The 12,620-nt window shown below is 40.7% G+C and overlaps 1 protein-coding gene across 5 annotated transcripts in view; it reads left to right on the forward strand.

Moving 5' to 3' along the window:
- The window catches only part of dhrs13a.3 (dehydrogenase/reductase (SDR family) member 13a, duplicate 3), an 87,807-nt gene extending 76,515 nt beyond the window's left edge, over positions 1-11,292 (forward strand). Inside the window, exons 6-8 of one of the 5 annotated variants that reach the window (XR_013797468.1) lie at positions 4,954-5,028; positions 6,595-6,619; positions 10,950-11,264. The gene's annotated coding sequence lies outside the window, so the exon portion shown is untranslated. Of the gene's footprint in view, positions 1-4,953; positions 5,029-6,594; positions 6,620-7,097; positions 8,116-10,949 lie in introns of those variants that run through there. The other 4 variants (XR_013797469.1, XR_013797467.1, XR_013797470.1 and 1 more) reach the window with 4 other exon arrangements.
- The last annotated feature ends 1,328 nt before the right edge of the window (positions 11,293-12,620 follow it).

The following is a 12,620-nucleotide window of genomic DNA, read 5'->3' on the forward strand; positions in this document are numbered from 1 at the left end:
TTTGGCTTCACCAAAATACAAAGTTAATTATCTAATGCCAATAATATGACACCTGTGCTGCTAAAAGGATGGATCAAACTTAGCTTCACTCGTCATCCGGACTGAATGCAATGATTAGACAAACATTTTTTTTTGGTTCTGAGACTTCCACTTAAGATATACGTATGTACATTTTTTAATATTTAGACCACTTCTATTATTGATTGCTATCAGGATGAGAAGAGAGTTTCAACCAGAATAACAAAAAAGTGTTTAAAAAGAAAATGGCCCATACCCTACCTTTAAAACTGAACAGATTAAAGTGCAGATGACAGTTATGCTAACTGTGGCTATTACCCCGAGGCAGGATTACACTTTGTAGGGTAAAGTTTGAACATCAAAAACAAGCAAAAATGAGAAGTTCACTCTTCCTTTATTGTCTGAAAGGCTCCTGGGCTCATTGTCTTTTCTTATCAAAGCATTTTTAAATGAACAGAGACAGGGTGCCACACAACACAATTAGCCTCCATTACAGATGTACATTACTCTCCCCCTGTTGCAGGCATATTGTAGGTAATCTAGGACACAGTCACTGTTATCTGCTTAATGTGAAAATACATCTCCTTACGGAACATGTCATGCTGCCCCAGGACCATTCAATTTCATCTCATCAGCGTGCAAAGCGGTAATCCCATTCTGCATGCTATCCCTTTTCCACAGCGAAGAATTGAGATTTTACCTGATCTTAAGAAGTTAATTAGTTTGACAATATTTGATATTCCTGTCATCACATATTTCCCCAATCACTGTCTCCCCCAGAGGCCCCCACAGCTGCCCGTTCACTGCCGAGCGCATGATTTCCAAGACACGCTCAGCTGATTGTCCATGCTCATGCGGGCTTGCTGTTTAGTGCTTAAATACAAGTTCAAATTATTTTGTATTTATTTATTTTTAATTTAATTTAATGTGAACGACCGGGGGTTTCAAGTAATTGATAGCTTTATTTAGAATTTTTCCTGTTCTTATATTCCTTCAATCAGATGACATCTCATATGGACCAAACCAAATATACTAAAATGTTCTCTCTATCTATCTATCTATCTATCTATCTATCTATCTATCTATCTATCTATCTATCTATCTATCTATCTATCTATCTATCTATCTATCTATCTATCTATCTATCTATCTATCTATCTATCTATCTATCTATCTATCTATCTATCTATCTATCTATCTATCTATCTATCTATCTATCTATCTATCTATCTATCTATCTATCTATCTATCTATCTATCTATCTATCTATCTATCTATCTATCTGCACTACTGAAGAACCCTATTTTTGAATATGTAAAAATCCAGTCAGACGGTTTGTTTCATTGGCTGTTATATCAGTTGTGGTTTGCTTTGTTTTGTTTTATATATATATATTTTAATATTTTATTTGTATAAAAAAATCTATTTATTATTTTATTCCTCATTTTTGTAACTGGTGTGTTTCCTAGAGGTTCCTACACGGTTCCTAGAGGAGCAGTTTCTTGGCTTTTCCTGTTCTGAATTTTCTTGATGAGGATGTTGGGGTTGAATGGCCACCGAGACACAGAGTGCATCCTCTACATGGTTAAGCACTATATTTGTCTTTTGTCTTAAACCAGTCTTTGCTCACCGCCATATTTCTGGATCATTTCATCTTTCTGAGAGATGGTAAAAGGGTATTGTCACCCCCACCATTTCCTAGTGAGTTATTATTTGTTTATCCGTTTGTAGCTTTGACACTGCCATTGTCATATATGAAGTCAAAGGCACATATTTATCTGTCTAAGCAGCTGACAAGGGTTACCACTTCAGTACATTAGGGTCTGTCAGGCTCACAGAGCAATTTGTCTGTCGAAGACGTATAAATGTAGTGGGAAAGGATCCTCTCTTTCAACCAGTTGTGTACAAAATCAGTCAATACTCCGAAACATAGCATCGAATGTGTAGAGTTGAGGTTAACAACTGCCTCCTGTTACGTTATATCTATAAACAACAACAGAAACGAGCAATCCATGTTTTGAGATTGGTTGAGGTGCAGGAAATTATAGAGTACACAAAAGATGAGAATGAAATCACAGTCAATAAAGCCAGTGACGATTATAGCAGATAGTGGTAACCATCACATGTAACACTCCCCCTACCGAATCCCAACATTAAAAAAGTCTGTAATAACAGTTTACACAGAGATAGCGCACTGATACATAATAGCGGTGTTATAATTTGCTCTAACAACTCCAATTATGCTTCTTATTGATTCAGCTTTACGTTTAATAGGAATAGCCACACCTTTTGCATTATGAGTCATTAAAGGTGTTCAACAGTGAAAATGTTAAATTGTGTCCTCCTCATCCGAGCTGGATGTGTCCCTGACAGCATAATTTTGTCTGCTATTTGGCCACCGTAAACATCGCACAACAATCATTTCTCTCTAACCTTTTCTTTCTCTCACAAAAGCAAGACAGACTGCATGGGAGAAAGCAAAACAACACAAAGGTAGTGAAGCTAGTTTTTGTTGACTGTATTTAAGTGGGTCAAATTTTCTTCTCCCCCATTCCTTTTGGAACATTGGTTATAATTGCACAAGAGTCTGGGCTGTTCACTGGAGTGGAGTAGTTTTACCTTCTGAATCTCACCCTCTTATTATGCCTCTTCAAAATCATACATTTTACCTCTCTCTCTCTCTCTCTCTCTCTCTCTCTCTCTCTCTCTCTCTCTCTCTCTCTCTCTCTCTCTCTCTCTCTCCCTCTCTCTTTTTTTGTCTGCTTTTAACGTTAGCGGTCAATTGTTTTTAATGGTTCATGTGGCCATTTAGATGTTGCTACCTGTGAGATAGCACTGTGGTTCTGTGTTGGGTCTTTCTGCCTCTCCTACTTCCCGCAGGTCTGTTTGTTTAGGGCTGTCCTCGCTCTGCTGGTCCTCTAAAACAACAACAACAAAAAGATCCTTCACACACCCTGCATGCTCTACTAGCCATATTTCAGTTGTAATACACAACTGTAAAAGAGAAAGATAAAATATAAAATGTCCTCAGCACAGGTAACTTAAGACTGTGGACTTTCATGTGAATGCAAAACTCCACTGTATTTGTTGACTTGCACTGTAAAATGTGAATACTGTATTTGCGCGGTTATCTCAAGGAGCATTTCTGCCTGATGTAACCCTTAAAAAAACTTTTGTTGATACTTGATGTAATCAAATATATTCAGGTTAAAAGCTTAAATATTTTTCACTAACCCAAAATAAAAATAACTCTTATATAATTTAACTTAAGCTTTCACTGTAATAATCATCATATCCGAGAACATACATTATTAACACATTTACTGTCGGTATTCCAGAATGTTAAGAAGTCATTTAGTCATGCAACTTGTAAACAAATACATTTAAAGTATAAAAGCACTGGCACCGCAAGTTATCTCGCCGTTTGGCAGCGCACTTTGTGAATTAGAGTTATTTGAAGACCTTCAAACCAGCATCCTCCATGCCTCCCGAATGCTGAGTTTAGTCGATCACAATCAGTTAAAGTCATAAAGATTTATATTTTGTAAAAGCGAAAACTCTAAAATTGTGACATTTTAGCTGCACAACTGAGAAATTCCCTTAATTTGGGGCACTAGGTGATTTTGTACCTACAATATACTAAGATTAGAGTAAACTTTATAAATACCTACACAATGTAAAGTAGACTATATACTATTATATTTGAATAAAATAAAAATAATTTATATTTGAAAGGATTATTATTGCTGCTTCTATAGACATCGGTGCATACAAATTATAAATGTTTTGCTAGTACTTACAAATGTTGGTAGTACTTATCTGTATTTAAATGTCAGAAATGTTTTGGCGCCAGCCAAAGTGCAAATATATATTTGAATTTAGCAGTTGATAGTGTGACACTGAACGTTTTAATTACACTGGTGTGAATGTACATTTCAGGGTTAGTTACCAAATGGAAAAATATTAACTTTTGTCTTTTGGAAGATGCATTTAAATTTATTTGGCTCAAAAATCTGAGGGGGCACGACACCTCTAATGCTATTGTACAGCAGCATGTCTTACTTGCTCATAGCAGCATGTATTGGCAGTATCAAGTTCCATACATGCTCTGCATTAGCAGCAATAATCAACAGCAGCGTAGCAGATCTATTCTGCCAAAACCAAACATATTAACATTGTAATATTTCCATTACCATGCCAAAAACAGAGAACTGGCTCTAGAATATGCTTCTTCCTTTGAACTGTCCATTCAAGTGATCAAATTCGTCCGTTTCTCTCACAAGCTCCAGAAACAAACAACACCTCAGCTACTCTCCAGGATAAACATATGTTTTATGTTTTCCTATTTACTGTGGCACAGATGTTGTTTATATTCCTTTTCCTTTGATATTGTGAGGTTCTTCTCAATAAACAGAATGGAACAATGGTGTGAAGTGTGTCTTGAAGCTTGGCGAGCTGTAATCAGCTCTCCTCACAAATGTGCCTCCTGTAGTCTGTTTACCCCATCAGCTACTTGCCATGAACAAGCATTGTGTTGGCGCATTCTTGTCATGTTGCTGGGAATTTCATTGTCCAACCGAGAAGTCCCTGTAACTTGTCAATGGCGGCGAGGCTCTGTGAAGCTCTGGGCTGTTGGGACGGTTGCGCGTCTGGACGCGAGGGCCTCTGAGCAGGTGTGTGAGGACAGGAGAGCTGGCTTGCATTTGGTCCAGCTGGTGGGGCGATGTTGAAGGTATGGCGATTGGGTGTGAGAAGGTTGTTTGCACACAAAGGCACACAGAGACCTCACAAACAGGCCAGCTTCAGATGGGAAGGGAGGCTCGATTTAATTTTCAGCCAAGCCGTGAAGTTAAACAGCATTGCCAGGGGTCAGTGACACTGAGGTATCACTAGTGAACAAGCGCTCACTTTTTTTCTTTTTTTACTCTGTCACAGACCACATGCAGAGGGGGGACAGGATCAAAGGACAGGAGTGCTCATGTTAAAGGAATAATCCGGGTTCAGTGCAAGGTAAGCTGAATCGACTCCATTTGTGGCATAATGTTGATCATCACAAACAAAAAAATTCCTCTTGTTCCTCCTCTAAAACAAGTCCAAACTAATGAATCAATACATGTTCAAGTGTCCTGCTATTTTTGTAAATGTTAAAATACTCACTGTTTCAGAAATAGAACCACAAGACATAAACAATATACATCACTTGCTAACCTTTCACTTGCTAACCTTTTCTGTGTAAATTATATACAATTTTACTAATTTGTTGCCATGGCATCTCATAAACCCCAAAATGACGTATTTAAACAACTTTGCTGCTGAAACAATAATAATTTTAACTAAATAATTAATATAAGTTCTTTGTAAAATTATAAGCTTTGCATTTCTGCTTCTCCAAAAATTGGCCCCATTGTAAGAGCCTTACTGTAACCCCGATTTTTTTGTTTGAATAAACCACATTAAATGAACCAAAGCAATCTGTGGTAATCATCGTTATGCCATGCTGCATTATGTCAGTCTTAGTTTTGAACACACCTTTAAAAAGCCAGGAGGCCTTGAGTGTCGCGATTGTTGAGTGAGACTAAAAACAGGACAGCAAAATGGGTTAGAAATCAGAGACTACAGCATATTAGAGCAGAAGAGGCCTATATAACCATCAAAACGTTTACACAATCAGACGCAGAGCCCTTTATGATAGCCACTGGGCTGTGGAGTCCCAGTAGCGGCCCAACCCAAGGTCAGTGGGCCAGACAGTGCAGTAAGAGGCCTGGGCTCGCTGTGGATAAATGTCTTCCCCGTGCCACTGCACCCAACAACCCTCTATCTTTAATCCCTGCTGCTCCGAGTCAACTATATAAACTATTAACTGCACATCCAGTAAATCCCGCCGCAGAAAGGGCTGTAAAATTGCACCCCCCTAGCAAACAGCACAGTAAACTGCCCTCGCTGTATAACATGATGGGGGCCAAAAACAGTCATTTCCCTCTACAGGCTTCTCAAATTGAGTCTTATCCACTGTGGCGACGAGGTGCCCCCACCTCACCCGCCACCCTCGTCCTCTCTTTTCCTTAAATCGGGCTTTCATCAGCAACCAGTGAGATTGGGTGGAAAGGGCTGACCTTGGAGATGGGATCTTAGCAGGTTTAACGCCACCTGTCCCGACAGTCAGTCAGCCTGGTCGGCCAGCTTCATTATCCCAGTGATGAGCCGCCGGTCCGCTGCCATGGTTAACCTCTCACCTCCAGGGCACCAGGGCGGCACACGAGAAGGGCTCCCTGATTTGGCCTCATTTTGTAACGCACTTTGACTCCTCTCGGGGCTTTTGTTTTGAGACACTCACATCTACCTGACTCAAGACATTTGTGGGTGAGCTTGAAATGACCGGTCAATGATTGTTAAAGGCATCGCTCACTCAATTTAAAATTCTGTCATCATTTGCTTTCCCTCATGTTGTTCTAAATCTGTATGACTTTCTTTTTAGAAGGTCACAATAGACACACAACATTAGACCCCATTGACTTTCATTGTTGGCACAAAAAATGCTGAAACATTTTATAAAATATTATATTTTGTGCTCCACAGAAGTCAGTTTTGGAACGACATGATGGTGAGTAAATTTTCTTTCTTTTATGAATGCCAGTTAGTGACCTAAATCACCACAAAAACATTAATTACTTAAAATACGTTATCCTTTCATATTTTAATGTGCTGTGGAAACTGTAAATTATCCATTTGTTGGTTGATTTTCACACAAAAAGTGTAATCAGTGTTGTTCTGTGGTGGTATCATAACTGTTTACGAAAATATGACCAGCCTGAGACGGCAACACTGGCTCAACCAATGGTGCGAGTTTGGGGGCGGTTCTGTCTGTTTGTGTGACCAACGAAAGATGAAGGGGTCTGGAAACCTGTTTGAAAAACATTTCGGTTCAAACTGTTCTGTTTGGTGAGGATAGTGGTTTAGAAATTACATTGTCTAACTTGAGGATAAATGTGCTTGTTTTCACAATGTTACTCTCTATTAAAACTCATTATGTTCCTTTCTGCTCCTCTCATTCCCACACCATCTCCTCCTGCCCCTCCCAGATTGTCATCCACTACATGTCCAGCCAGCGGGGGAGGTAAAATCGCATTCTCTGCGGTTTCCATCACTGACCTGAATACTCCTGCTCTCTCCAATAACAGCTTTAGGAGTGCACAAATAGAGATGAAAAGGAAAAATAAAGCAGGAAAACAGACAAGGAAGCAAACATTACTGATTTGCCTAGGGGGGCAGGAGGTGGTGTGATTGTGGAACGGAGTGAGATGATATAAGTTGGACAATGGTGTGGAAGCTCTGCCAGCTTTAGTGCTGTTCTTCCCCTCAATCTGCCACTTTATCCTGCCCTCATGCCCCCATGACCATGTCCAGTCCAGAGCCTGCTGGGAGAGTCTGACCTCCCCTGACTCACCTCTGTAAGACCATATAGTGCTTTCAGTGGTCCTGCCTGGTCTTTTGTCCTGTAGCCTGTTGTGTGGAAGGATCTAAAGATGCTGTTTTTTTTTCATCACCTAATCAAGATGGTTTTATCATGGTTATGGAAATGACATGAGGTAATGGATCCTTTAGACTATAAATTAGTTTGGGACATGCTAAATGGGCTTTGGATCAATTTAATCTTTTTCCACTTAGGTGACCATTCATTCAGCTCAAATCGGCATATACATATGTCTTCATTCATTTGAATATGTTTTTTCTTTTGTACAGTTAATTGGTTGACTCTGATAATCTTTTTTTTCATACAAGATGAAAATATGTGGATGGACACGGACATTGTCATACTCAATAGGACACTGATTTCTATGATTTCATTAAATATTATGTTGCAAGGTTTAAGATATATAATACAAGCATTTATACTTGTATACATTCCAAGTATACAATCGGGTATGCTTGGAAAGTTTCTTTCAAATTAGAATACGTTTATTTGCTCAGAAGTGATATTTCATACTTGAACTTTTGAGGTATTTAAATTTCACCATACAATGAGAGCAAATAGCGTTTTTTGTTAAACTTATCATATGGACCACATTTATTAATAATATCTTTCTTAGATAAAGTGAGAAAGAAAAGTGTGTATTCATTTATTCAAATGGAAAAAAACATTTCTATTTTAATTCATTATTTTCCAGGGTAGTAGCTTGTCTTTCTAGAAAGTGGAAGTGGTTGTTGTCATGGTGTCGCCTAAAATTCCTCACCTGTTGGGGCGCACGTCAACTACCACATATTTACCTCGTACATTACAGCTTTAAAGTGAGAAAATGACACCATCAGGTGACCTGAATGGACTACAGAAGTTTGCCGTTTCATAGATGGTTATTATGGTTTGAGATATATAGGAGCCTGTGCTCTCATTGCAGCGAAACTTGCACTGAGGGAGCCGCAGAACAGCCTGTCTGTGAGTGGCTCCTGGTATATGATAGGCTATGAATTACATTACATCTCTAAAATGGGCCCCAGAGCTGAAGCAGCACTACATCTTAAATTTCAGGACACTGGATGAGAACGTGAGGGAGGGAGGGAGAGCCGGAGAGAAGACGATGGCGGGGACGGGAAAAAAAAGAAATAAGATTCAATCTTCAAGCGCCTTACAAATGTTTGCGTCAGTTTTCTTGTTTAAAGCAGAAGCCACTGAGAGGAAGAGGTAAGAGAGAGAAACAGAGAGCAGAGAAGTAATGTCCACGTCTTGTTTTTTTTTCTCCCTTCTTCTCCGCGTTCTCCTTTTTCCCCCCAAACTGTAGTGAAAAGATTAAATTGTTTACGAGCTCGGAGCCAGGCTGGCTAGAGAGGATGAGCCAAGAGCGACAGAGATAGACATTCTAATTCGTGGCTGTACTTAGCGCCCCGGCCCCTCTGTGCAACCGCTAATTCTTTTATCTAGCTTCAACACTCCAGGCTGCAGCCACATTCATGAAAAAAAGTAAGTGAAAGAGGCAAAAATGACTGTTTTATATGGCGTACAACTGATAAAAAAATCTCTACTTGAATACTTGATTTCTTCGTCCCCCTTTTTTTTCCATCCCTTCTTTCTTTTTTACGTTCCCCTCATCTCACAAAGCGGCAGGCCGACTGTAGTCTTTAACCCTTTATCTAGACTGAGCAGAAAGACGTTTGCTGCATCCCGCACTGAGGTTTCTCTGCTGGTGTGTGAGTGCCTGCTCGTACGTGCGTCTGTGTTTGACGGGGTTTGGTTGAGGAGTGAGATTGGTGTAAGTTGATTGGGGGGTGGGGGTGCGTCGGGAGCATGGGGGGCTGGGATTGGGGGTCCGGAGGGTTGAAAATACAGCATAGAGAAGAATTACTGTTATCTCTGAGGCAGAAGAGGAAGAGGGGAGATAAGAAACTGCAGCAGCTGGGAGAGAATCAGGCGTGCGAGAAGCCGTGTTTCAAGGGGGCCCGGGTTGTAAATTCACTGGATATTCAGCACGAGCCGGCCCTGCTTGTCTGTCACATGGGTTTAGGGGTTTTTCTGTCTCTCTCTTTGCTCTACCCTCTCCCCTTCCCTTTTTTCCTGAGGTCTGCTCCTCCGATAGAGGTATTGTGCGGGCTCCACTGTATAGAAAGCTCATCAGCGGCGTTTGCCTCTTGGGTGTTATCGGCCAGTAAGGTAACTGCGCGCTTATAGACTGCATGCAGATAATAGTGGCAGAATAAAGAAGATAAAGGGGGACCTCTTCTCATTAACAGCTATCTCAGCCACTGCAGACACTGCCAGTATTGAGTGCTTAGTATGCTGAGCATAAATTAAATAAAAAAAAGACGAATAAAAATGGGAGGAGAACTGAAATGAATGAGGGGAGAGGATGGTTGTTGTAGTAGGGTGAGCAGGAGGGACCGAGACGCATGGATGTAACGCATGGAATATGAGACGTGGATGCACACAGAGATGCAAACACAAACAAACAAAAGCTTATGTTTGCGTGGCTTTCAGAGGAGATGCCGCTAAGGCCGTTTTCTACACGCAGCCTTCATCCGGCATGAGAATAGAAGTTTATGAGCCTTATTATGCATGTTCTTGTTTGCTTGTGTTGGCTGTTTAATATCTGCATATCCCTCAGGACGTCTGTGAGAGGTATAAAGGACACAAGAGCAATATCCGTCATAGCATCACATAGATCTTCTACAGCGCATCACATACATCTTCTAGAGCACAATACATTTGTTTATTTATTTTTTTGTGAGAAAAAGGGGGCAGCGATTGCACCGGTGATGGTTCTGACTCATTTAGTGACCACTTTGAAATAATATTTGCAGTGACCATAGAAAAAAATATGAACTTACATGTATTATGTTATATTATTTATTGCTGTTGCTGTGCATGTGAGTGAGCAACCCGATCTCACGGCAATTCGTACGTATTTTACGAGGTGACTAATTTTTTACGACCTCACTCGTACGAATTTGTACGATTTTTGCTAAATCGTACATATTTTCCGAGTTGCCTAATTCGTACGAATGACCTACCCCTGACCCCGCCCCTAAAACTACTGTACCCATCACTGGGGTTTAGACAAATCGTACGAGTGAATTCTTACGAATTATCCCTCCTACTCACTCGTACGAAATGGTTGTGAGATAGCGTTGGAGTGACAGGTTGTCCCGCCCTCATCATGCCAGTAAACATGTCATCAGAGAAGGGATGTCATTAAGAAGAGAGAGGGGAAGTTGTTTTGATTAAAGATTACAAAGGCACATGCAATTTAAGTAAAGTATATCATTTGCATTAAAAGTCCACTTTTTTTACTTTTTCTTCAGAATTCATTGGGCTCAGAAGGGGGCAAGTGCCAGTCTGAATTTCACTACTTCTTCCCAACCCCAATGAAAAAGTTAATATTTGTGTAAAAAGTATTTATATATATTTTTTAAATATTATTCATAAATACTATTTTATTTTCCAGAGAGCAGACCTGAGGCATTGGCAGCGGAGGGGAGAAGCTAAGTTTGGTGGAGCTGTTCTGTACAGCACACACACACACACACACACACACACACACACACACACACACACACACACACACACACACACACACACACACAATCTCTGTCGACAGTGCTGGCGGATTAGAGACATTTCTGAAATGCACGGAGCTGTCTTTTTTTGAAAAGCTTTTCAACAGTTACACCAGAGTTTAAAAAAAAGAACCATGAAAGGAGAAAAACAAAACCGTGAATATGTCCCCCCTTCCCACAGAAGCCACAGCACAGTAACAATTAAAAAAGAAAATGACCAAATTGGACAGCAGAAGTATGCATTATCTTTGAGCGCGTGTGTGTGTGTGTGTGTGTGTGTGTGTGCGCGCGCGCTTGTCTTGAGCTCTAAGGATGACCATTGAGCTGTAAATAAAGCAGAAGCCCCCCAGCCTGCCAGTAAGAGGAGACAATCCTGCGCTGCTCAGGCAGACATGTTCCTGATAAACCGTTGCTCTCTCACAGGGTGTACAATAGGGCCCGGATTCATTTGCATGACACAATTGGCTTGCCGTGCTGATGTGTTGCGGCTAGACAAGTGTAGCATTACGAAGAACAAGTTACCATGGGGAAGGTTAATGCAGACAATAAGGGAAGCAGATAATGGGAATTGGGCTCCTGTTTTTCAAACCTCTTATCTGGGAGCCGAGTAAAATCAGCCTGCTTTGAATACGGGCGACCGCTTTAAAGGGCCAGTCCCCCTCGCTCGCCTGCCATGTTCGCACATACATTAGGAATGATAATTTATTCATTCCAGGGTGTTTATTTACATATCCAAACATGTATATTGATGTGCTCCAGGTATTTTTGATGTGTTTTTGGAATTTGAGAGTATCTTCGACTTAGATCTTGTTCTGTATCAGCAGTGCACAGCAGTTTTGTTATAACAATTAGGCCATCTTATAACAGCATATCTATGGGTCATTAGCTAACATATGTCACTTTAAATGTGAAATTGCTATAATATGGTCTTAATTGGTGGAGATTTGCTGGCTACCATTCAAAGTGTGAAGCGCCGCTAGGGGGTCAGTGGAAAATTTCACTGTTAAATTTAAGACTTTGCTTCGATACATTTTTATTTTGCTTTCTAAAGACTGGTTTATATACGTTAAAGCATAAACTATTGGCTTCAAAAGTTTGAAAACCCCTTCTTTAACCAATTGCTCTGAGCGAGTCAGGGTTGGAAGGGGTGGTCTCCAAAAAGCCTGCCCCTCCGTTCAGCATGCGCCCAGATCAACCCAGCAGGTAAAGGCTCAATTACCATCCTTCAGCAGACCCCTAACAAGGCGACAAAAGGCCCTAATTTTTAATTTAATATTTGGGCTGCTGAGGAGAAGGGGCAGAATAAGGGGGGAGGTTGTCCGTCTGGGTGGAGCCTCCCACCGTGGCCTCCAGATGGGACAGGCTGGCAGAGAGGTTGTTAAGAGCGAGGATTGAGTACCTTACATAGTGAATTAAGTTTGAACCCTGGGGTGTCTGGGCTCTACAGAGAGAAAGACAGTCCTATTTCAGCTATGATGTGCTTTAGCTCTGCTTCCCTGTCAAGTTCCCTTCAAGCCCCAATATCATGACATTTAAGCTATTCATTAATTGTTGGCCTG

The sequence above is a fragment of the Phoxinus phoxinus genome (assembly GCF_949152265.1).
Source record: "Phoxinus phoxinus genome assembly, chromosome: 4".
Classification (NCBI taxonomy): domain Eukaryota; kingdom Metazoa; phylum Chordata; class Actinopteri; order Cypriniformes; family Leuciscidae; genus Phoxinus; species Phoxinus phoxinus.